Here is a 25,000-nt window from a genome sequence, read left to right as displayed (position 1 = left end):
CTGCAGAATCTCTCAAGCTCTTCTTTGTATGCTGCTTTCTTCTTCTCAGGTACTGCCAGTGGTGGATGTTGCGCAGGTTGTGCGTCTGGCTTGAGTTGAATGTGATACTTGCCCCCTGGTAGATTTCCTATACCCTTGAATATATCTCTGTACTCGGATAATACGTACTCCTTTGTTAAGGGAAAACAATGTCTCTTTCCATTTAAGATGACTGCGTCATCCAACACCTCACATGTAGGCTTGTTAACCTTACTGGAATCTGGTCGCAGAGCGTTGACACTTGTATAGATTTGTGGCTTACTGGTTAAGGAGTGCGGGGTTACCTCTGGGAAGGCAATGTGGCGACTTGCTGGGCTGTTTCTCTGCCTAGAATGAGATACCCTCGAGTGTCCGTCACTTGACAAGTCGCCATCTGTGGTCGTTGTCTATCACCAGTATGAATCGCTATGGTGCAAGCCCCTAGGTTTGCCACAGGGGATTCTTCGTACACGAATATTTGTATAGAGGTAGGGGTAAGACTCTTGTCTCCAAATAAGGATTTGTGTAGATACAATGGCATTACGTTGCATCCTGCGCCTGTGTCGATCTCGCATTCAACCTCATATATGGGTCCTCCCCTTGCAGTACTTACCCAAAGAGGCTAGATCTGCTTGTTTGAGGTATCATTAATACTCTTCACATGAAAATTCTGGATATGGTGAAACCTTGTGTGTTAGTTGTCCTGTAGTACGTGTGGACCGAACATCATTTGGTAGTCCTGTGGAGGATCACGAGTTGAAATCTGATTGGCATTGACTCCTGTCTGCGGTGCTTGTAAACCATGTACTTGAACCTGCCTAGGTTCACCAGTTGTACTTTGTTTACCAGTTTTGCTCTTGCAGCACTTTTTGTAGTGTCCTTTCTTTCCACATTTGTGACAAGTAACATCCTTGGCTGGACACTGCGATCTGGGGTGAGCAGGCTTTGCTCCACAACAGAAACAACTTTGCCTTTTTTTCTCACCATGCTCTTTATCTTTAGACGTCTTGTCTAGATTTGACCACTCCGTTGATTTCCCGCCTTTTTGATGCTTTGCTTGCCCTTTGTGAATCTGTGTCGATCCTTGTTGTATTGCAGTTGTTGCTGCGGTTGCTGTACTGAGAGTCTGCATAATTGATCTTTGACAATCGCTGTTGTATAGGAGAGTCGCAATTTCGATCACTCGTTCGGCGGTAAGGGAGTCCTGGTCTTCTTCCAAACACTTTTGATAAACTTTTGGATTCTTTAGACCAAGGAGAATAACGTTCCTGAGAGCCACGTCCTTTGCGTCTTCTGGCCATCCGCATGCATCAGTGACTTGCCTGCACTTTTCGATGTACTCTGGTAATTCCATATCACCTTGAGTGAGCACTTGGTACTGTGTAGCCGCGACTAGTTTGCTCCCTCTGGGTTTGCATTGCTCCTCCACCTTTCTGAGATGTATCTCCTATTTCTTGCGATCATCGGCTGGAATTGTTGCCTTGTCCAAAATATTTAGTCCGCGTTCACCCGACCACTGATAAATGCGTAGACAAACAAACTCTGGGTCTGCCTTGGTCATTACAAGACCTCTGCAGAAAATCGATACCTTCTTTTTCCATTCTAGGAAACGTTCATGAAGTTTTCCGTCGTTTGTCTAATCCAAGATTGGTCCTTTCGCGAGAACTTCCATGGTGAACTTGAGGCTTGTGAACACAAAATATTCGCTCGAACTCTGCGATCGTCGATTATCGATGAACTTGTTCGTCTTCCAGAACGTAGACTAGACTTTTACTCCTGACACCATGTTTCCTCATGTGGTTTTCGTCTCCGGCATGAAGAAATATATCCTCACAAGACAACCTTTCTTAGAGATGAGAATTAAATTTTATTTCGCGTCCTACCCGCTTTTTCTTAATACAAAACATTCACACTCGCTATGAATAATAATTTTTAGCGCAATCTATAGCTAATTACATATGAATAAAAGAGTGTGCGTACTGGGAATAACGATCTAAACAAGTATGGACTAATTGCAATATGCAATGGCATATTGCAACAGCACTGGTTCATAAGGATCAAAAAGTTTGAATGCCGATGAATTGGCCACTGACCTATCCTTGTATCCTCTGGGAATTTTGACTCGAGCTTAGGCTTTAAAACTTCGAAAACTAGTATTTAATTAATTCTGACAGGTTGTGTATGTACATTATTAGTTTTTTCATTTTTTCTTCACGTCTGTGTAAATTAAACGCATATTTAGAGAGGTATATTACACCTCCGACCTATTTTTGAGATTTTTAATCCGTGCAGAAAGAGAATTTCTGTTAGCCAAGTTTCACTGATGAAGTACATTGCGATGTAGATTCAGAGGCTGTAAGGAAAATAAAGGTTTGAAAAAGAAGCATATATAGATGTGAAATAAAAACTTAAGTTTATTTGGTCCGTGTGAGGCTTGAACTCACGACCTTGGCGTTATCAGCACCACACTCTGCCGACTGAGCTAACGGACCTGACATGTTTTTATTCAAAATTCTTTATTAGCATTACTCTTATTCCTGTCAGATCTATTCCTTAAAATGATTTAAAAAAGAGAGAAAAATGAAACGTGGCAGTGCATATGAAAGGGAAGGTAGTACCGTAATCCAGGGAGGTAAAGAGCCAAGAAAGCTACTGGTCAGCTATTCTTATAGCGTCTGAGGTCCATCGTTTCATCATTAACGCATCTTTCCTTTTCGGCCATTTCCCTAAAAATTGATCACAAACATTTATTTAGGTTAAAAAATTATTTTACTAAGAACCCAAATGTTCCTGGCAAGGCTCGAGTATGTGAACATCCGAATGTGAGTCGGATGCGTTAACCACTACATGACTACCGAGACCAAAATGAGGGACAAGATAGCTTGAGGACGAAAGAAAACTCCAAGAAATTTTCTTTTGTGTATGATGACACTGAGAGTCAGATACAGCACCCAAACTATTCGGAATGTCTTGATCTTCCTTTTCCAAGTCCAAAGACGAGGAAATATTGCAATATATGTAAAGTATTACGAAACTTTCTTTTCATTATTGAATAATACTAGTAGTGACCAACTGAAATATTGCATTGTAAATTTTACAAAAAACATTCCAAAAGATTGAGAATCCGGGTATCGATCCCGGTACCTCCCCCATGCTAAGCGGGCGCTCTACCACTTGAGCTAATCCCTTGCTCACTTTCATTTTGTTGTATTAGTCTAGTAGAAGATATTCTGTGTGCCCTTTACCAATCACTGATATTTTTTTAGCTTTGTGATCAATAACGTTATAGTTTTGTACCCTGAGCAACATTTGATCTTGTAATCCAGTCTTTCGGGTGGGAGCAGTCCAGTATGCGGATGGGAGTAGTCCTGAGAATGGCTGTGGTTGGTTAGTAGTAACTGGCGTTTCGTCAACTTAGCGGAGGTCATCGTCAGAGTAGAGTGGAGAGTTGTTGTCAGTTGTGTGTTAAGTCCGGTTTATGTTGACACACAAATTTACAGAGAATTTGAGAATTTAATAAAAATTACTTTGACCGTGTCTAAGAAAAACTACAACGAAGACTTCAAGGCCGCGCAAGAGCCATTGTTTGTGGTATTGTTTTGTTTTATCACAGACATCTACGTGAGTTTTGAAAGCTGGCTATTCAAAATACTTGAGCTTACCAAAGGTCGTTTGCGTCTAAACTTCTGCCAAAGACGATTGCATGCCGAAACCTTGTTAAAAATTGTAACATTAACCTACATGAAACGTCATTCCAAGTCTAGTCTAAATTTACGAACGGAGAATTTTCCCAGCTCAGGATCTTATCATCTAAAGACGTCAGCCACTCGATTTCTTAGAAAACACTTCTAGCGTCTAGCCCTCGGAAACCTACCGTCTACTAAAGGTGTATCCATAGCATATTCCGTCTATGGAAGAAAACATCTCCCTCGTTGGTTTGCATGATGGTCGTTATCACGGTAGCCAGCCGTTTTAAGTGTTTATTTAGATATTCAGATGTCTGCAAATTGTCGGTTCTATAGGCGAAAATCAGTGAAAATGACGATAAACTGAATATTTTGGAAATGTGGGGACTAGTTGACCATTCTCAAGACTCTCCCAGATGTAAAGCCTTTGTTAGCAAGCGCGTAAAATAGAGATTTTGAGGGATTCCCTTTCTTCACACCCTTATCCATTCTCAGTAATATTAATGCAACTGCTATTCGAATCATTTGAAATTTAGGCTGCGTTCCTATTAGTCAATCTGAATCCGGATTTTGTGATTAAAAATTCCATAGTAGTTAACTCCATAAATATACTTGACTGAAATATCAAAAAATATCAAACAAATGATAATGAGACGATCGTGTAAGCTCATTATCGAGTGAAACATAAGTGAAACTGGAGAAAAACTCAGCTTTCACTCTCCGCTGATGTTGAATTAACTAATTTCTATCTCAGCTTTCACTTTCCGCTGATGTTGAATTAACTAATTTCTATCGTGGGTTATTAGTGGGAGAAGGGTTAATTAATTATTTAAAAAAAGTTTTTAACTATTTTTGTTGTAAATACGAAACGTTTCAATTTGAAAAAATGTATGATAAACAGCAGTGTGTTGAAATAAAATGTCAAAGGCAATTTCTGGTTCTCAGAAGCTAAGAGACCGCACCATGATCCAATCTATTAAAACTGTTCGTTGAGCCGGTATTATCACAGAACCAGCAGATTAATTTGATAACAAATGGTGAGGAACCAATCACTTAACAGAAATGACCGTTTATAAAATAATAATCAAAATATAATAAAATAATAATCTAAATATAATATCTTAAAGTCTAGCCACACAGGATACGGCGGCCTCTGTAGCGTAATGGAAAACGCGTCGGTCTCCTAATTCACCGGCCACCACCTTTGAAAGGAGCATAGCCGAAGATTGCAGTTTCGAGTACCGTCGGAGGTGTTGTACATTTCCCTTTTATTTCCTTAATTTCTAGGTTGAACTGCCATATATGATAAAATAGAAAAAAGTAAGTTTCTCAAAGCAGAAAGAAAACTATATCAAAGTTAAGAAGACTTTGAGTAAGATTGTAACCACAACCTCATCTGGCTTTATAAACGTACTTAAAAGTAGGGTTACTCTTTTCTAGCTCACGTCAAACCTTCATATTGGAGTTGGCGTTTTTAACTTTTTTCTTTGACGTAGGTCTTATTACGAACTGGTTTGTAATCATCTCTTCTTTATCTTTATAAGCTGTCTGTAGCATTTTAATCAGGAAACTGGCCACTGACAATCATTGATCAATGATAACTGAATCCTTTGCGCAAGTCGGCTAACGGGTAAGAAGAAATCAGAATCAGCTGTGTCATTCTTCGAAGAGGAGTTTCAGTGCATGACACTGAACCTTGTTCAGCACGTCTTGGCTCGCAGGAAGCCCTCCAATAAGCTATAATTAAGACTTTTTTTTAAGCCCTTGACGACACTGATGAAGAATAAATATAAAAGGATTGCAGGGATGATTTTTTAGGGACCTTCAGTGTACGGCGCGGACCACACACTGATTACATTCCTTGTAACACTCAACATTACGCTGCTGATAATGCACTTATTATGCGGAAAGGTGTTCACTAGACACCGAGCTGTCCGAGTTCGATCCAGGCAGACTAACTTCCATCCCAGCACCTCGTTAAAAAGAATCATTTTGTAGTACTTCTCTATTTTTACTTGAGATAACTTTTTGAGAGCTCCATGCAAATTAATTTTTTAAGTTGATTAATTAAGAAAGAAGAGCATCTCTGACAGGACCCGAGCCTATAGTCTTCGGCTTTGCTTCAGCTGGGCACGTAGATTCATGTATCGTGATTTAGGAGGTTGCTATAGGTCGCTTTACTCTTATCTATCGGCGTTCAATACAGAGACATTCAGTACCAACGGGTTTATTGCACAAGCTTTTCACGTTTCAAAAACAGAAAGTGCCCGAGTGGTCACTCGTATCTTAATAATTTTTTCATCCGCTGTCGTTTCATTCTTTTCTGAACTGATTATAGCTGTTGATCTCTGTAATCCTTTGTTGCTCTCTCATTTTCTTTTAACGCTACATTTACTTACCGTAGGGGAAAAAACTTAGTTCTGTAATATTAACATTGAAACGTAATCAGTCGATTTTCCGTGGATAAGATTTTGCTTCCCTTGTGCATGAAAATTCAACTTTTCCCTTCTAAAACTCAGAGAAGTGAGTTTTACGAAGCCTGGTAATCTAATTTTGTCCCATTCTTTTCTAATTTTGAGCGCGGTCGCCTTCAAACTGATCGTTTCTATTAAAGATGTCAATCTTTTGTTTGCTTTTTTTCCTTAGATTGACGCCGATCTCAGCGGTTTTAAGGAGAGCTACGATGCGGGCTCAGTAATGCGCAAAAAAAATTAAATTGATTCAATTTAAATTCTTTGTAGGACTCTTCCAATGGAGAATCCAGGTATCGATCCCGGTACCTCTCGCATGCTAAGCGGGCGCTCTACCGTCTGAGTTAATTCCTCTGTCTCTTTATAAATTGTTGATATTTCTCGAAGTTTCTGGACAAAAAAACTTTATTGTTTTGTATCAGGGAGCAACATTTGATCCTGTAGTGGATTTAGTCTCTCGGATGAGAATAGTCTAGATGAAAGTAATAATGTCAGCCTTGGCAGAAAAGTGTGAAGAATTACTGAAAATCGGGTGCTAAATGTACGTTTCTTGAATAGTGATTTTCAGTTTTGGCTTTAACAAACAAAATGCCAACACACAGTTTACTCACTGCGGACGATGACGTACCGCCGAAAAGCGACCCATACTGTCAGATTACTCGTCGAGGCATCCTACAATTCTTTTTATACAGATATAGTTACTGTTAAAATCATCTGTATTGGACGGTGATTTTATCATCACTCTAGACTCTTGAGTAGCGCTGCACTGCAGGAGGATAGACAGGACACATACATGTTTTTGGTCATACATCATATCACTGCTTCAATCTTATTCTCAAAGGCCTGTCGGTATCGATGCTCATTTAAAAAAGATCTGTTTGAACTTCGAGCCTTGTTTCCACTTGTGCTTCTTTAGGAGAGTTTTTTATTTTCGTGTAAGGCGTCGTGTACATTTTACACGTTATCAAATAATACATTCCTTTTCATTTTGTTTAACAGGGAAAGTTTCTGTGGTGTAGTGGTTATCACGTCCGCCTAACACGCGGCAGGTCGCAGGTTCGAGCCCTGCCAGAAACAATACCGAATTTTTTATCGCTATTATTTTTTCGTCGTTGTGATCGGAGGGGGAGAAGACATTTCTTATATAATATTGCAGCAGTCAAAGTTCTTACAAACTCGGATTCCTTCTTGTCAATTATTTCTCCTTCCTGTGATAATTATCGACTATTCATGGAAGTGAAGGTGGTTTGTGGTGGATATGTACTGAGCCGCTAATTGGAAGCGGCGGTAAATATCCATCGCGAGCCTTTTCTGATCTCTTTTATCATTTCACCCAGATGCCTCGCTTAAATTCTCTCAGAAAAGCTATTTCATTTGGAGAACAAACACTTTTTGCAATGTTTCTTGCAGCTGCAGTGCACTGTTTTGGAGCAAGTTAGAAGTGACATTCACGTACTTCGCTTTGTTCTCTCAACATTTATGTTTCCTGCTGATTACTACATCGTTCAATTAATGGATAGGGGAGAAATTGCCGTTGTTTGAAATTCGTAAAAGTTACAATTATCTGTTGTCATTCGCTGTTCTCTTGGGTTCTTATCATTGACGATTGACTCTTGTTTCGCTCACCAGGTCGCAGTTTTTTCCTCAGAGTATGGGAGGACAATGTGAGACTAGCTGATATTCTCTTAATAGAGGATGTCTGCTAGCTGTGGTGCAGCCGTAGTTGACACAGGTTTCAAAGTAACCAAACATGTTAATGTCAATTATTGAACGTTGATATGGGCCATCGGAAAAATCGTATGACAGCAATTGATGACTGTTGATCGGAGTTTGATGAGTTTTTTTTCAAGCCCTTGGCGACACTGATGGAGAATGAATAAGGTTAAGATATTAAAAACAAGTGCATTATCATCAGCGCACTGTTGAAGCCGCTGCTATTTTTCATAGACCACAATATGAATGATCCAAGGAATGTATTCATTGTACGGCTCACGCCGCCCCCAAAAAAATCATCGCAGAATTCCTTTTTTATTGAAACTTATTCTCCATCATTGTCGTCAAAGGCTTCAAACAATCTTAACAATAGCTCATAGTAGGCCTTGCTGCAAGTTTTAGTGTCATGCAAAAAGCCTCGCCGTAAAATAAAACAGCTGATACTTTCCTCTTACCTGTTAGCCGACTAGCACAAAATCACTGATCAAGGATTTTCCGTTGCCAGTTTCCTTATTGAAATGCCACAACCAGCTGATAAAGATAAACAAGAGGTGATTACAGACCAGTTCGTGATAAGACCAACGTTAAAGAAAAAAAATAACACTAACTCGAATATGATGGTCTGACGGGAGCCAGAAAACAGAAACCGTCCATTGCATTGTGAATCACATGTGAACGTACTTTTAAGTGCGTTTATAAAGCCATATGAGGTTGTGGTTACTCAAGTCTTGTTAACTTTGATATACTTCTCTTCCTGCTTTGAGAAACTGCCTTTTTTAAATTTTATCATCTATGGCAGCTCAACCTAGAAATTAAGGAAGTAAAAGGGAAATGTACAACACCTCCGACGGGACTCGAACCCGCAATCTTCGGCTTTGCTCCTTTCACAGGCGTTGACCGGTGAAATAGGAGGCCGACGCGTTATCCATTACGCTACAGAGGCCGCTGTATGCTGATAGGTAAGACTTTAGAATTTTATATTTACGTCAGCGGTGGATTATTATTTTCTAAACAGTCATTTCTGTGTAGTGATTGGTTCGTTATCATTTTTTATTAGATTTATCTGCTGGTGCTGTCACAGTACCCGCTCAAAAAACTGTTTTAAAACATTGGATCATGGCACGGTCTCTTCTAAGGACCAGAAATTGCCTTTGTCATTTTATTTCAACACACCGCTGCTTATCATTTATTTGTACAATTAAAACGTTTCGTATTTACAACAAAACTAGTTAAAAATTGTTTTAAATAACTAATTAACCCTTCTCCTTCTAATAAACCATAATACAAATTACTTCATTGAACATCAGCGGAGAGTGAAAGCTGAGTTTTTCTTCAATATCATTTATGTTGCACTCGATAATAAGCTTACACGATCGTCCCATTTTCATTTGTTTGATATTTTAGTCAATTATACTTATGTAATTGACTACTATGGAATTTTTTATCTCAAAATCCGGATTTAGATTGATTAAAAGAAACGCAGCCTAAATTTCAAATGATTCGAATAGTAGTTACATTAGCATCACTGAGAACGGATGAGGACATCAGGAAAGGAAATGCTTCAAAATCTCTATTTTACCCGCTTGCTAACAAACGTTTTAGATCTGGAGGAGTCCTTAGAATGGTTAACTAGTCTCCACATTTTCAAAATGTTCAGTTTATCGTAATTTTCACTTATTTTGGCCCATAGAACCGACAGTTTACAATCACTTCAATATCTACAACTGTTGGGGATAGCAAAAAAATTCGACGCGTTATCCGTAATAATCCTTTAATTTTCGACCATCACAACTGATAGTATGAACATATGATGAAAAACGGTTACAAGACGGTGAAAACTGAGAAAGGAAACAAACAAGAAGACGAATATACAAAATGAATACCTAAAACAAGTGTCAATCGAAACCCTACTTACATTTTGTGCAAACCAAAAGATTAAAAGAAGAGTTTACAGCCCGCAAGAGCTCGTCGATAGGAACACGTGTGAGAAGCTACAGTCCTAAAAGCATGTGACCAAACTCTACCTCATGAAAATGTACCGAAACGTAACGCAACAAATAAAACAAGAACAAAGGAAAAACGTCACGGACTAAAATAAGTTTATAATTTGGATATATCAACAAAGTTGAAATGGTAAATTGGCCACCGTAATGATTACAAAAGCTGACGTTTCGAGCGTTAGCCCTTCGTCGGAGCGAATAGAGGAATTGTGGGTTGTGTGTGCTTTTAAAGGCAGAAAATGGAGCTACGTTATTGGTGGGTAGATGGCAACGAGAAAAACATGAATAAATTAGTGGAATGAAAAGCGTTCATTGATCCCTGTGGGATTGAGACTGCCGGTTTGAAAGATGAGCTTTTGTTCAAGATTTTTACGGCTTTCCGTGCCACCTAAGTGCAAGGAAAGACCGCAGATTGCCATATGTTGCTTAGAATGATTAGGTAAATTAAAATGTCTAGCGACTGGTTTAGATGTGTCCTTGTCATTCTTTTCCGCGTCTCGAAGGTGTTCTCGGAATCGGTCACCTAGTCTTCTGCCCGTTTCGCCGATGTATATCTTTTTGCAATAAGTGCAAGTTATGCAATAGATTACATTAGCGGAGGTGCAAACAACAACAACACTTAAAATGGCTGGCAACCACCATAACTTGCCTTTGTGCATTTGTGCTATTCTCACCGTTCGAAAAGATCACAACTGAGAACACATTTAGATCATATTCAATGTCCGAAAAAACGTTATAGCTTTTATCATAAACTCCTCATTGGGAGTTTCCCCCAGCATCTTTATCCAGCCTCTGAGACTTGAAAGTTATTTTTTGGTGTCGCCTGACAACTCCGTCAGTCGACAAAGTGAAGTGCGGATAAAGCCAAGGTTGTGATTCGACCATCATGCAGATTGACAAGGGAGATGTTTTTCTTCCATTGCTGGTGGACGAACAAAAGAAGCTAATGAGATATCTATTGTCTCCGTCCACTGACATTGCGGCGATGACGTAACGTGCAAACCACCTATATGCTATGGATACACTTTTAGTAGGCGGTAGGTTTCCAAGGTTAAACGCTTGAAGTGTTTTCTATGAAATCGAGCGGCTGAACTCTTTGGATAATCAGTTCCTGACCTGGGAAAAATTGCCGCTCGTATTTTTGTGATAGATTTGGAATGTAAGTAAGTAAGTAACAAAAGATAACGATTTACACTTATAAGATAGTAAAGAAAAAAGAAAACAAAAGGAAAAATCTGGGTGAAATCTGGATATGCACAACTAAAAACTAAGCTAAGAGTTCTTAGATAATAAATATTTTCGAACAGAAGATTTAAAAGAGCCAATGGAGTCTTCCTTGCGAATGTCTCAAGGATGCTGTTCCATAGTTTTGCTCCACCGGCCTGAAAAGTTCGTCTCCCTTCCGTTTTTCTATTATAGGAGGGGCACACTAAACAATGTTTTCCATAGCGACTGGTTTTGGTGTGTCGGTCTAAGTTTCCCGTTAAAAGTTCTGTTATATAACTCGGACAATTATTTTTATCTTTGATGACCCTAAATATTAAACTAGTCCTTTTAAGGTTTAATTCTTCCTTAAGTGACAGCCAATCGAGTCTTCTAGAAAGCCTCTGGCTTCTTTCACCGATGTCAGCATCCAAGATTACTCGAGCTGCTCGCTTTTGCAGTTTGGATACGCGGTTAACGTTTTCTACTGACGCAGTGCACCATGCACATGAGCCATACAACATTATTGGTTTGATCAAGGCATTGAAGTAAAGCTTACGCTCAGCTAGAGGCAGGTTACGCTTAATCTTTTCCAGCACCGCAATATGTTACGACACTTTTTTACAAATGTCATTTATATGTTCAGTAAAGCACAAGTAATTGCCTAATTTTACTCAAATTAGTTTCTGTGAACTTATTTGCTCAATCGCCCAATCTTGCGTTTACGACCGTAAAAAAACACAGGTTTAAAACACAAGTAATTGTCTAATTCTGCTCAAATTAGTTTCTGTGAACTTATTTGCTCAATCTCAATCTTGCGTTTGCGTCCGTTGATGACCGCCTTCGAATGTTCTTACAGCATAAATTGTTCCTTTTAAATTATAAGTCACCTGACCTAATTTTCCCGCCGCGCGTAGTCGAGGCGAATTCGTCAGAATGAGGTCTAACAGCGTTTCAGTTGACTTGGTCATGCGCGTCGCATGTTTGATCAAATTTGTAAACCCATACATTTCCATAATGTCTGCAAGATCCCTTCCAGCCCTAGGCGGCTTGTCTGGTTCAAGTAGATCGCAGTTAAAATCCCCCAGTAAATAAATACTATCAGAATTCACATTCGCAGCCTCCAGAACGTCAGACAGGTCTTTTGTCCACATTAATTTCGAAATCGTCGTAGATCTATAGAGGCCAATAAAAGTTGTCCATGACTTCGCCAATTTAACTTTAACCGCTAAACACTCGATGACAGATGTCTGTTCGAGACTTCTTAACCTAACGTATGGAATATCACTTCGAAAGTACATTAAGACTCCGCCGCCATGTATATTTCTGTCCCTTCGCAGCATTTGAAAACCCTTTACTTCAAATTGCGAGTTTGGAAAGCTATGATCAAGCGTAGTCTCCGTTATAACAAGCAGATCAAAATAACTTGCCTCCAACCATTTCTGTATCTCTGCATTTTTAAAACCGGCAATGCTGTTTGCTTTTATGTGTCCCATTTTGAAATGTTTCGCACACTCCAGTGCGACCTCGTGATAGCCCGGCAAGATAGAAGTGTCATGTTCCGTGGATGAACTGCAGTCGAGACTAGAATCCAAATTGCTAATGTTTTCGAACGGGAGTTCATGTAAGGTTGCTATACAAGTGGGGCAGGTTCAGGAAAAGTCCTTAGTTGCTTGAAACTTTTTGTACTCCTTTGGATTAACTCCTCCGCACTTGATGTGAACCCAGAGCGAACAGCCATTGCAGCTTATGGCTCGATGTGACTTGGCGACTCTTTTGGCACACACCGAACAGGTTTCTTTTGTAGTTGGTCCTGGGTTGGAAATGATGTCACCACATAAACACAGATAATCATAATTAAAAGTAGCAACAGCATTAGCGTAATAGCTGATGGTAGACTTCGCGAACCGTGCTCGACGTAAACGGAACGTCCTCCTTCCAACATGGCGGATGCAGTGATTAAGCGGTACTAATGATATTTGCGTTTTTTCATCAGGAAATATCGCCTTCAATCCTCCAAAGCTCATACGTGGATAACACCAGTCATCGTGCAATATTCTAGTATGCAATAACTGTGTGGTATACTTGAAAACCGCCGCAAAAAAAGAGCAAAGTTACGTAGCTAATAAAAACGTCTTTCCTGCATGACTCTTGACCGCTGACTGAATATGATGATGTTAAGTGAAGTTCCTGCAAGCGTCGCGCTATCGTTTCTTTCAGTAGTTGCATTGGGTCGTTAGGTGTTATGAGGCTTATCCTCGGTGTAAAAACCTCACAACTGACGTCGCGATAAAGGTTAAAGAAGTGAAACGGTTTGCATCAGTCAGTGGTAAATCGATGGATCATTAGATCGATGGATCAGTAGATCGATAGATAGATCGATGGATCAGTATTAGATCAATGAATCAGTAGATTGATGAAACAGTAGATCGATGGATTGGTGGATCGATGGATCGGTAGATCGATGGAACAGTAGATCGATAAATCGGTAGATCAATGGATCAGTAGATCGATGGATCGATAGATCAGTGGACGGGTAGAAATCTCTGTTAGCCCTGATAAAGAGTTCCGGTAGAAAACATGGCGGTCACGGCCAAACTCCTGACCCTATGGTTTTCACTGTTTTTCTTGATTTATCTTACGCCTCGGAGTTCTTTAGTTAAGGTAAATAAGGAAACAAAAGAATTTGTTCAGGTTGTCATTGAAAATAGCAGCGGACAAGTCATCTGCTTCTCAAGTGGGCCTGTTCGTGCAATTCCTCGTCGAACGCGTGTCAAGAATGCAGTTGGTGATTCCCCCAGTGCTTTTCTGGTACCAGATGTCTTGTTGTGGGATCCGCTGTTACATTTCCAGAGCTAGTCCTTCTCTGTCCGTGATACGATGAGAAAAATACTCAAGAGACCCTCAACCCCATTCGTTAGAAAGATAGCAGTAAGGACTACGACCAGCCACGTCTTATGTATGGCTTAAGAAACCATGTGCTGCTCGTTGAACGAGTCTACCTGTGTCGAAATAGGCACCAAATTCTTGATCAGGATGAAGGCATTCTATGTCAATTGAGAGCAGATTTTCAGCCGCCATTTCTGTTATTTCACAAGATTGGAGTCACAATATTGGAGTCACAAGAGATTTTTTTCATCACTTAGAAGAACGAAAGCCTAAACGCATTTCAAAGTTTTTCACCGAAAGGCAGCAAGGTTGGAGAAAAAGTTTCAACATGCCGTCATATTATGAACATCTCCACCACAAAAGAAATTGTCACGATCAGATGAGAGCTTCTTCAATAATTGCTTATCATACATTTAACGTGTCTGCAAATATTGGCTTTTGGTGTGAGAGAAAGTGGATATCGGTGTGAGGGAAAGTGGATACAGCTGTATGACAGTTTATTCATAGTTATGAACGAAATTGGTATAGTTTTAGCCCGGAAACTTTGCAAGGGAACAGCTTTTGATAAAGTTGAAGATCTGTTGACCAGTTTAAAAGATAGACTTGCCTCTAAAGGTTGTGTTGTTAACCATTTCTATATTGACAACTTTTGCCAGTGGAGGCATAAACTGAATTCTGTTTTTGATGAGGTGTCTTTAAAGCTTGATCCTTTTCATGTAATACAGAGGGTAGTGACTAAAATAGCAAAGAAGGGTGGCAGTGGACCCCTTCAGAAACTGCGCACAATCCATCTACCAATTCATCGATCTATTGTTCCATCATTCTACTGATCCATTGATCTAATAACGGTCCTTCGATCTATCTATCGATCTAATGATCCATCGATTTATAACTGACTGATGCAAACCGTTTCACTTCTTTAACCTTTAGCGTGACGTCAGTTGTGAGGTTTTTACACCTATGTTATGGCGAATGAAATCATCGTTGTAGTTTTTCTTCGACACGATCAAAGTAATTTTTTTTGTCGAACAGGTTGACCGTCGTGCTGCAAACTAGTTGCAAGTTTCTCGCGGGTTGTAGGATGACTCGCAGAGTAATTTGTCAGTATGGGTCACTTTCCGGCTGCAAATTGTGTTTCATTGGAAACTCTCATCACAGCAAAAGAGGCAGTCTGAAATTCTCTGTAAACATTTGTGTCAACATGCATCTGACTTATAACAATCAACTGACAACGAATGCTGACGATGACTTCTGCTAAGGTTGACGAAACGTCTGTTACTACTAACCAACCACAGCCATTCTCAGTACTACTCTCATCCAGATACTGGACTGCTCCCACCCGAAAGACAGGACTACAAGATCAAATGTTGCTCAGGGTACAAAACTATAACGTTATTGATCACAAAGCTCAAAAAATATCAATGACTGGTAAAGAGCACACACAATAGATCGTTTTTACTCACGTGACCAAAACCCTGACAACTGTTGCTACACCGCCATATTTGTGTACAGAAATCGCATGCAAATCTACCGCGTCCTTTGAAAGAAGATGGTTTTGTGCTTGATTGTCGGCTGTGGAAATAGAAGTGGAAGGGATAAAGTATTATATTTTGCCAAAGTACCTTCGATAATTGAAAATCAAGGAAAAGAAGCCTGAGAATTGTCAGAAGAAAGAAGATCGCGCTGGATTTCTGCTATTAGCAGAGACGATCTCACCGATACCAGTTTGGAAAACGATCACGTGTGTGAGAAACACTTTGTTTCTGGAAAGGCCGCAAAATCATGGGATAAATTTAACATTGATTGGATCCCAACTCTAAATTTAGGACATAATAAGGAGACGGGTCATACGGATCGAGAACAAGCAGCAAAAAGAAGTAAGAGGGCGAGGGAACGCGAATTGGTGAAGAAGCCGGCGTTTGCCAAAAGGGTGAAAGTACTAGAGTCTGAGAGGGAGGAGAAGTTTTTCAAATTTAGCAAACCGGGACAGCAAAGTTTAGATTTAAACTTCGAAGGTAGCGAAGCAGAAAGTCTATAGAAGCCCACAGAGAAAGGCACATAAACTGACTCAAGAATGTTTGTTGACGTCGGCCCGCAATCGGAAGAGTTTGACCACCATTTATCTTCGTCCACGCTTCTACTTAAAATAAAACGCTTGCAATATGCGAACATGATTCAGCTAGCCCGGCCTTACAACCTAGACAATAAGCGGATAAAATTGTCCCCTCCTTTTCTGCTATAATCCAGATAGGCATCAAAAGTCATTCATTCTCTGCGAATGTCTCACCTTGGCTAACACAACAAATCTGTTTGCGATTATGTGGCCTTTTACGCTGGTTATAAATCCCGAAACCATCTGATTGTAGGCTTCCAGGCTTCGGAAAGCCTTAAACTGTTGTTGCGTGTAGAAGCTCGTCTCCAAAACCAGATAGAAAAGGAGATCTGTAAATTCAACTGGAGGCAAGCAGTCTGGTTGAAAATTCTTACTCTGAATAAGGACGGGATCGATTCCGATGGCCGAGATTTTTTCCAAATAATGCTGCCTTACTCGTGGTTCTAGCTTCTTGGCGTACTCAGAAAGAGGAGGATGGATACTGATATCAGTATTGGCACTTAATTTTGCTTCCGTTGCTGTAGTATTCATTTTTATAGGCAGAAATTGATGTGCTTATTATTTGCATATATAATATTACCCTGGGTTGTACACAAATATGGCGACCGGAAATGATGTGACGTCACGTGAAAACGATCTATATGTTGCACTACACCAGTAAAACTAATTATAATTAAGTAGGGGAATTAGCTCAAGTGGTAGAGCGCCCGCTTAGCATGCGGGAGGTACCGGGATCGATACCCGGATTCTCCATCTGTTGCAATGTTTATTTTTTTAGTTTACTACTGAGCTTATTGTTCAATAGTAAAAAGAAAATTTCTTAAACACGAAGGCGCGCTATAAAAGGAGCCATATGTCCCACTGGACCATTTGTCAATCAACCGTCGTGTGATGTAGAACTCTTAGAGTCAAGTCAGCTTGAGCTACAGCTACTCCAAAGCAGTGAACAGCGGGCGCATTCGTCAAAATTGTTTTATGTCTTCATCACAATACAAAAATTTTTGAGATTTGTATTTCCTTTCTCCAATGGAAACTGTCTTTATTTGTGGCGGTAAATTTGAGATCGAAGTAGGTGGTTCGCACGTTACCTCATGCCACCATGCTGGTGGAAGTAAACAATAAATATCTCATTAGCTCCTTTTGTTCGTCTACCAGCATTTAAATTTGACCCGCACACGTCAACGGTGAGTGACAAATGAGCCTAAGTCTTCCCAGGGAAGACTTCCTTAAATAGCACGCCTTCGTGTTTAATACCTACTCATATTGCAATGTGTTTTCCTCGCATATACACTTCGAAAAGGAGGATCAAGACCTTTTGATTATGTCGGGTGCTGTATTTGACTCTCAGTGTCACCATACACAAAAGAAAATTTCTTGGAGTTTTCTTTCTTCCTTAAGCTATCCTGTCCCTCATTTTGGTCTCTGTAGTCATGTAGTGGTTACCACATCCGACTCACATTCAGATGTTCACATACTCAAGCCTTGCCAGGAATATTTGGGTTCTCAGTAAAATTATTTGTTGACCTGAGGCCATCCCAATTTAATGCTTCGTTTCCCATCGCCCGACCGACCCATTTTTTTGGAAAAGTAAAAAAAAAAAAAATTCCTCCATCGTTTTTAAAGCCTTTTTAGACATTTGACAGTCGTTTTAATATACATCTTTTACCACCTGGTTATACCTTCAAGACTAAATGTGAGATTTAGCATGCAAAAGTAACTGGAACACAAACTGAATGATTCTTGGAAGAGAACATTTCGTCAAGACAGCTTTTTTCATTAAACAGTAACTTTCTAACAGTCTTGCTTGTCAGTCTCAATCTCATAACGGGAGCGACTGAAAGTTTAGTTTTAACACGAAGCTGCATTCAAGGTTTCTTCTTCTTCTTCTTCTTCTTTCCGGCGGATGGTGTTACTGTTTTCGGTGCGGAGACAACAGGCTTGGCACCCTTTTCCGAGCAGGTCCGACAAACAGGGTGAACCACTTTGTATTGGCCCTTCATCTTCATTCACTGGTGCATCGGGTTCTGTGCTTCCACATCTGCAACAGATCAGGTCAAACTTTTTGCACGAATAATACTGCTTTTCCACTGGATCACTGCATGAAATATCCTGGCGAACGATGAAGATTTTTTAATATTAAACATTAAACCATTGTATAAATTAAAAGAGGAAAAAAACAGCATTCTAAAATGGAAACGCACCTGAAGATTTGACCTCTGCAGGAGGAAAACCTGCACCAGGGTATAAGATTTTCGCGAGCTGCAGAAGACGGCTATGCAGTTCCACCCATTGCGTTGGATTTGCTTGCTCCTCTGCTCCCATTTCCGGTGGAAGTATCTTTGTGCTCGCCGCTTTAGTCAAAACGTCGAAAGCATTCAATGGCTTGATAGCTTTTGCCTGTGGTTCTTCGTCTAGAACATCAAAATCTAGAAAGTTCGCATTAAGGACATTAACAATCGTTCCAACGTTTTCTACGAGATAGACCGAAACGAAATCTTTCGGTTCTGCATCTCCAGGCTTTTTAAATCCCACTCTACATTTGACACGTACATCTAAATCTCCATCATACACATCGGTGAGCACTTCTTGAAACGACAAGTTCTTATCAACGAACTTTACTCTATGTAAGGCCACAACTCTCTTCTCTTTTCGTAATCTTATCACAAATGCACATGAATTTTTAAGTTTTGAAAAGGATTTATTTACAATAAATCACCTAAGATACAAAATAAAAGTGCTTAACGCACGTGGGCTTGGCCCTAACTAAATTATTTAAACAGTCCAGAGTTCACAGTTCATTATTACTAAAGATAACTAAGTTATAGAACTAGAAATAAATTAACTATTATTACATTATAATGCTAGGAGTAGCTAAAGGTAGTTTAAGTAAGCTATGAGACTAGAAGTAAATTAACTATTATTAAGATAATAAGACTGAAGATAAATTTTAGATCGTTATAATATCAAATATAATTTAACTATGAAACTAGAAGTAAATTAACTATGAGCGATAATGAGACTAAGGCTAGAAGTAAATTAACTATTACGATAATAAGGCTAAATACTATTATAGATAATGTGTTAAGGCTAATATAATGATCTAATATAGTGGTAACTTAATATTTACAGTGCTAATCTGTATGAGTCACCCTCAATTACACAAATCGCGGGGGACTCCCAGGCATTTTTAAAACTGGACAGCGGGAATCTAAACAAGTCACAAGCGATTCTAGCTTTGATATCCCCAAGGATGTATCGGGTTATACCCTCAGGAGAATCATTTCCATTATGAAATGTAGATTTGTTCGGAAATTTCCAAATACCAAAAAGAATTCTTTTAATCAAAAATCGGGCAATGCGAGAATTCCTAGAGTTAACAGGGGTCCAGCGGAAAAAGAAAACATGTGTACAGGAAGGAGGAAGAGAAGTTGGTATCAAGAACCGAAGAAATGATGGGAATGAAATGGGACCACACAGATTCAACGCGAGAGCAATTAAGAAAGCGATGATCAATAATCTCTTTACGCGAGCAAAAGGCGCATTTGTCCGAATCTATATAGCCCCAATTCCTTAGTGAATCGCGAACTTTAATGGCGCGAAGCACAATCGACCAAATAATGTCATTTTTGTGATTCTCGGTCAAATCATCGCGGACTAATTTCCAGAAATTGTCTAAATCAAAATCAATCGGGAGAAAGGGATTCCAAAAGCGATGAAGGATTGGGGAGGTAGAGTTTTCTTTCAAGAGAGTTTGATAACATTTCTTGGATGAAAATTCAAAATCACACCACTCCTTGCGGGAAAGAATCCCGCGCAGACTGGTGAAGGCTAAAAGAAATTTCTCATAATAAGGAGTTAAAATCTGCGTGCTGGGAGTGGAGTTAATAGTGAGAAATTTGAAAAGAGCTTGGAAAAAAGACTCACAAAAAATAATAAGAGCTTACTTGTACTTTTTAGAGTTTCTGTTTCTCCCTTTTTTCTTTTCGGTAGGAGCTTTTCGGTTTGGAGATAGGTCGGATGATTTTCTTTTCAAATCGTGAGAGGTTTCCATATCGGTTTCGGTAGTACTTGGAAGAGTTGAAGACACAGGAGGGGTTGAAGATACAGTAGGAACAGGGATCGAAGATCTTTGCTTTCCAGGGACAAGTGTTGCTTGGGTAGATTTTCGAGTACAGGCCAGAGAAGAGTCATTGGAAAGTTTAGCGGGTGTTCGGCGAGAAGATGATGTAATGGCACACTTGAGTGAGGCAATGAAACCTTGTGAGGTGACAAATGGTGATCCAGCAGATGACGGTTGAGAAAGTTGTTCAGACGGTTGTTCGGAAAGTTGTGAAGTTACAGGATCAGGCAGTTTTTCGGAGACAGGATCAAGTGGTTGTGCAGAAGGTTGTTCAATTATAAGGTCAGGCGGTCGTTCGGAAGGTTGTTCAGGGTCAAGTTGGCTGAGTTCAGGCAAAGAATCATTTTCGGCAGGCTGAGTAAACTGTTTGGGTGGCGGTAAAAGGAAGCTAGTGACAGATTCTCATCGATAGAGTCGTCATCAGTATTAGCAGAAGGAGAATGTTGTTGTTCGTCAGGAGAAGCAGGTTGTTGGTCGTCTTCAATGTCGACAGTTTCAGCTTCATCTGTTATCAAAGCGGCCGATAAGGGCGGCTCAGTCGTTGTTTGGCGCACCGACCTCTACCAAAAAGAAGCTTTGTGGCAACTTTCTGACACCTCTTTTTATCAAAAGATCGACAAAGACCTCACTGCCAGCAATCAAAACTCCGTCAAGAATACGATCAACCAACTCATAACTAAACAAGAATTGCCGGCCACAGCAAAAAATCTCATCATAACCACTCCTAGAACTTCTCGTATTTACTTTTTACCTAAAATTCACAAGCCTAACAACCCGGGTCGGCCCATTGTCTCGGCTTGCAGTTGCCCTACCGAACTTATCTCCAGCTATCTAGACAACATCATGGCTCCCATCGTCAAAACTTTACCATCATATATTAAAGACAGCCAACACGCTCTTCAAATTTTTCGAGACTTTAATTTCCTTGGCCAAAACAAACTTCTTTTCACCATGGACATCACGTCTCTTTACACTGTCATTCCTAATGGCGAAGGCCTTCTGGCCCTTAAACATTTTTTTTGATCAACGTACTGTTAAGGAACCTAAATCTGAAACACTACTACGCTTAGCCGAACTAGTGCTCACACTCAATTGTTTTTCATTCGGAAACAACTTCTTCAAACAAACCAATGGTGTAGCCATGGGCACCAAAATGGGACCTAGCTATGCGAATCTTTTTGTGGGTTTTGTCGTACATAAATTTTTCAGCCAATACAACGAGTCCAAACCTGAACTCTACGGTCGCTACATCGACGACTGTATCGGCGCTACCTCCTCAACCAGAGTGGAGCTCACTCAATTCATAACTGCAGTCAATTCTTTTCACCCGGCTCTGAAATATACTTGGGAAATTTCTGACAATTCTTTATCCTTTTTAGACGTCAAAGTTTCAATTGAAGGTAACGGTTTATGCACTAGTGTGTATTACAAACCTACAGACTCGCATAATTACTTGTTATATTCGTCTTCGCATCCATCTCACGTTAAGAATTCCATTCCTTTTTCTCAGTTTCTAAGACTTCGTCGTTTATGTAGTAATGACTCTGATTTCCACCACAAATCAGAGTCAATGTGCCAGTTCGTCGATAAACGTGGTTACCCTGCTTCCGTCGTTCAAGCGGGTTACAACCGCGCTCAACTTATTGATCGACATTCAGCACTACAAACGTCGCGTAAGGAAGATTCCGACCGCATTCCATTCACTCTCACGTTTCACTCTCACGTTTCACCGTCACAACCACTCAGTTAAATCCATCATTCTTAAAAACTTTAAATTACTTCAAAACGATCCAGAGACAAGCACTATCTTTTCGCAGCCTCCGCTCATTTCATTCAAACGCGACAAAAACATAGGCAATTTTTTGGTCAGAAGTTCTTGTCAGACTAATGAGCAACCAGGCACTTTGAAATGCGCTCGTGCACGATATGAAACTTGTCCTTTCATTCACAACACTGATAAAATATCGGGACCTGAACGATCCATTAAGATCACCGATCACTTCACGTGCACCTCCGCCAATGTAATCTATTGCATAACTTGCACTTATTGCAAAAAGATATACATCGGCGAAACAGGCAGAAGACTAGGTGACCGATTCCGAGAACACCTTCGAGACGTGGAAAGGAATGACAAGGACACATCGAAACCAGTCGCTAGACATTTTAATTTACCTAATCATTCTAAGCAACATATGGGAATCTGCGGTCTTTCCTTGCACTTAGGTGGCACGGAAAGCCGTAAAAATCTTGAACAAAAGCTCATCTTTCAAATCGGCAGTCTAAATCCCACAGGGATCAACGAACGCTTTTCATTCCACTAATTTATTCATGTTTTTCTCGTTGCCATGCTCCCACCAATAACGTAGCTCCATTTTCTGCCTTTAAAAGCACACACAACCCACAATTCCTCTATTCGCTCCGACGAAGGGCTAACGCTCGAAACGTCAGCTTTTGTAATCAGTACGGTGGCCAATTTACCATTTCAACTTTGTTGATATATCCAAATTATTTCGTTACTCCCACCGACGCAGCCCCAAACAGTTTCTTTCGAAACTATCAGCCTTTATTCATTTATTTTTTAAATAAATTTGCATCTTTCCGAATCGAAGAAAACTCGGAATAGGTTTGATTATTCTGACTCTATAATGTCTTAAGCCATTATAAACATTCGGTGCGTAGCTGTGCTTTCCACGGCGGTAGTGTACGACTTCACAAAAAGGTGACAGGTGTTTTATAATTGCGAGATCGGATAACTCAAAGGGAGCGTCGTAAACCGTTAAAAATGATAATGGCCTATCGATATCTTGTAGGGCGTAATGCTGGCTGTCGATTAGAAGTGAGTTTAGACCAAGGAACCTGTCCTTTGCTCGCATAGATTTAAAAGTCACCACAATTTCCCCGTTCATCTTCCTCTGTAGACATGAAATTTCTGTCGGGTCGACATGAAAGCCAGCTAGGGCGTCGAAGACAGAACGGGCCGACGTTTGTTTGTGAGGCGTAAAGAAAGCCGTCTTTGGACTTTGCGGCATACAATTTTCGTTTCGCTGTATCTTTTGTACTAAATCGTCAACTGGGACAGCTCCCAAACCAGACGTACGAGCGACACGGGAAGCATATGACTCGCCATTAAATGCATGCGGGTCAACGACATCAACATCATGGCCGGTTAAAACATCATTTTCAGTCGAAGTATCATCCATAATTTCAGTGTTTTCGTTTAAATCCATGATCAAAAAGCTTCCCAGTGAAAAAGGAAAGGCCCCACGGGGCAAAAAGCTATCTCAAATTTCAAATTAAATGATGACCAGACAGAGCGTAAAAACGTGCGACTGATCTAGCCAAAAGGCCGAGACTGTCTCCAAATAAAGAATAACGAACGAAGAAACCACGTTTTCGAGTTAGCTTTGTAACCAAGCTTTCGTAATTAGCAGCCCGGGCTTCTCTGCCACCCAGACCCCTTCAAGTGTTCGTTCCTTTTTTTTTTACCCGACCGATCGACCCACCCTTACGAGAGGGAGGGCGATGGGAAACGAAACATTAAATTGGTATGACCTAAATAAATGTTTGTGCTAACTTTTGAAGGATATGGTCGAAAAGGAAAGATGCGCCAATGATGAAACGATGCAGTTGATACTATAATAATAGCTGACCAGTACCTTTCTTGGCTTCTTACCTCTCTGATTACGTTTCATTTGATCCACGTTTCATTTTTCTCTCTTTTTAAAATCATTTATAAGGAATAGATCTGACATGAATAAAACTAGTGCTAACAAAAAATGTTGAACAAAAGCATGTTAGGTCCGTTAGCTCAGTCGGCAGAGCGTGGTGCTGATAACGCCAAGGTCGTGAGTTCAAGCCTCACACGGACCAAACATATCTAACTTTTTTTCTTTTCTTTTCCAAACCTCTCTTTTTCTTCCATCCTCTGAAACTACATCACAATGTTCTTCATCGGTGAAAAAATAGGTCGCAGGTGTTGTAAAGCTCTAACTATGCGTTTAACAGTAATAACAATAACACTTATTATTTGTATTGCGCCTTTTCTATAAAATTTCAAAAGCGCATCACAACAGTAATTAATAACTAAAAAATTATACAATTCTTTCTATAAAAATCATAAATTATATATTTATTTACATTAAATTAATGAAAGATAATTACAAATAAAAATATAGATATTTTAAGATAACTGAAATGATTCCTTAAATAAAAATGTCTTAAGTAGAATCTTAAAAGATTCTAAGTTCGTTGCTTCGCGCGCGGACCTTGGCAGCTTATTCCATAGGAAAGGAGCAGCTACCAGGAAAGCTCTGTCACCTAATGTTTTCTTAGTTTTCACACTTGGTCTTTCCAGCAAACGACCATTATGGTTGCGCCTCAAATGGTAGGACAAAGGCCGCTGAATACTAATTAAATCTGAAAGGTAGTTAGGTGATAGGCCATACAGAATTTTAAAAGTTATCAAGAGTATCTTATAATGTATCCAGAAGCGCATTGGATTAATTTACACAGATGCTAAGATAATTGGAAGAAAATAAATTATGTACAAACACAACCTATCAGAGTTAATGAAATACTAATTTTCGAAGCTTTGCAGCCTAAGCTGCAGTCAAACTTCCCAGAGGATACAAGGATATATAGGGCAGGGGCCAATTCATCGGCATCCGAACTGATACGTATACCAGCCTTGTAATGTTGCTCGTTCTTATCAACCAGTGTACTTCTTCTATACCACGATAAACGACAACAACAACATTCAATGTCAAAGATTGCCTAAACTGAGAGGT

The 25,000-nt window shown here is 39.9% G+C and overlaps 5 non-coding genes and 1 pseudogene across 5 annotated transcripts; 4 read left to right on the top strand and 2 right to left on the bottom strand.

Annotated features, from left to right (window-relative positions):
* Positions 1–2,437: 2,437 nt before the first annotated feature.
* Positions 2,438–2,510, bottom strand: Trnai-gau (transfer RNA isoleucine (anticodon GAU)). Its single transcript has one exon. It is a non-coding gene; the product is annotated as a tRNA-Ile (tRNA).
* A 4,669-nt stretch (positions 2,511–7,179) lies between these two features.
* On the top strand, positions 7,180–7,252 carry Trnav-aac (transfer RNA valine (anticodon AAC)). The gene has a single exon. It is a non-coding gene; the product is annotated as a tRNA-Val (tRNA).
* A 1,475-nt stretch (positions 7,253–8,727) lies between these two features.
* Trnar-ccu (transfer RNA arginine (anticodon CCU)) lies at positions 8,728–8,831 on the bottom strand. The gene is made up of 2 exons: positions 8,795–8,831; positions 8,728–8,763 (listed from the first exon to the last, which is right to left on the bottom strand). It is a non-coding gene; the product is annotated as a tRNA-Arg (tRNA).
* A 4,840-nt stretch (positions 8,832–13,671) lies between these two features.
* Positions 13,672–14,810, top strand: LOC148723481 (uncharacterized; annotated as a pseudogene).
* A 1,963-nt stretch (positions 14,811–16,773) lies between these two features.
* Trnaa-agc (transfer RNA alanine (anticodon AGC)) lies at positions 16,774–16,846 on the top strand. The gene has a single exon. It is a non-coding gene; the product is annotated as a tRNA-Ala (tRNA).
* Positions 16,847–24,010: 7,164 nt separating this feature from the next.
* On the top strand, positions 24,011–24,083 carry Trnai-gau (transfer RNA isoleucine (anticodon GAU)). Its single transcript has one exon. It is a non-coding gene; the product is annotated as a tRNA-Ile (tRNA).
* Positions 24,084–25,000: the final 917 nt, after the last annotated feature.

The sequence above is a fragment of the Stylophora pistillata genome, chromosome 9, assembly GCF_964205215.1.
Source record: "Stylophora pistillata chromosome 9, jaStyPist1.2, whole genome shotgun sequence".
Classification (NCBI taxonomy): domain Eukaryota; kingdom Metazoa; phylum Cnidaria; class Anthozoa; order Scleractinia; family Pocilloporidae; genus Stylophora; species Stylophora pistillata.
This window is presented reverse-complemented; position numbering and strand designations above follow the sequence as displayed.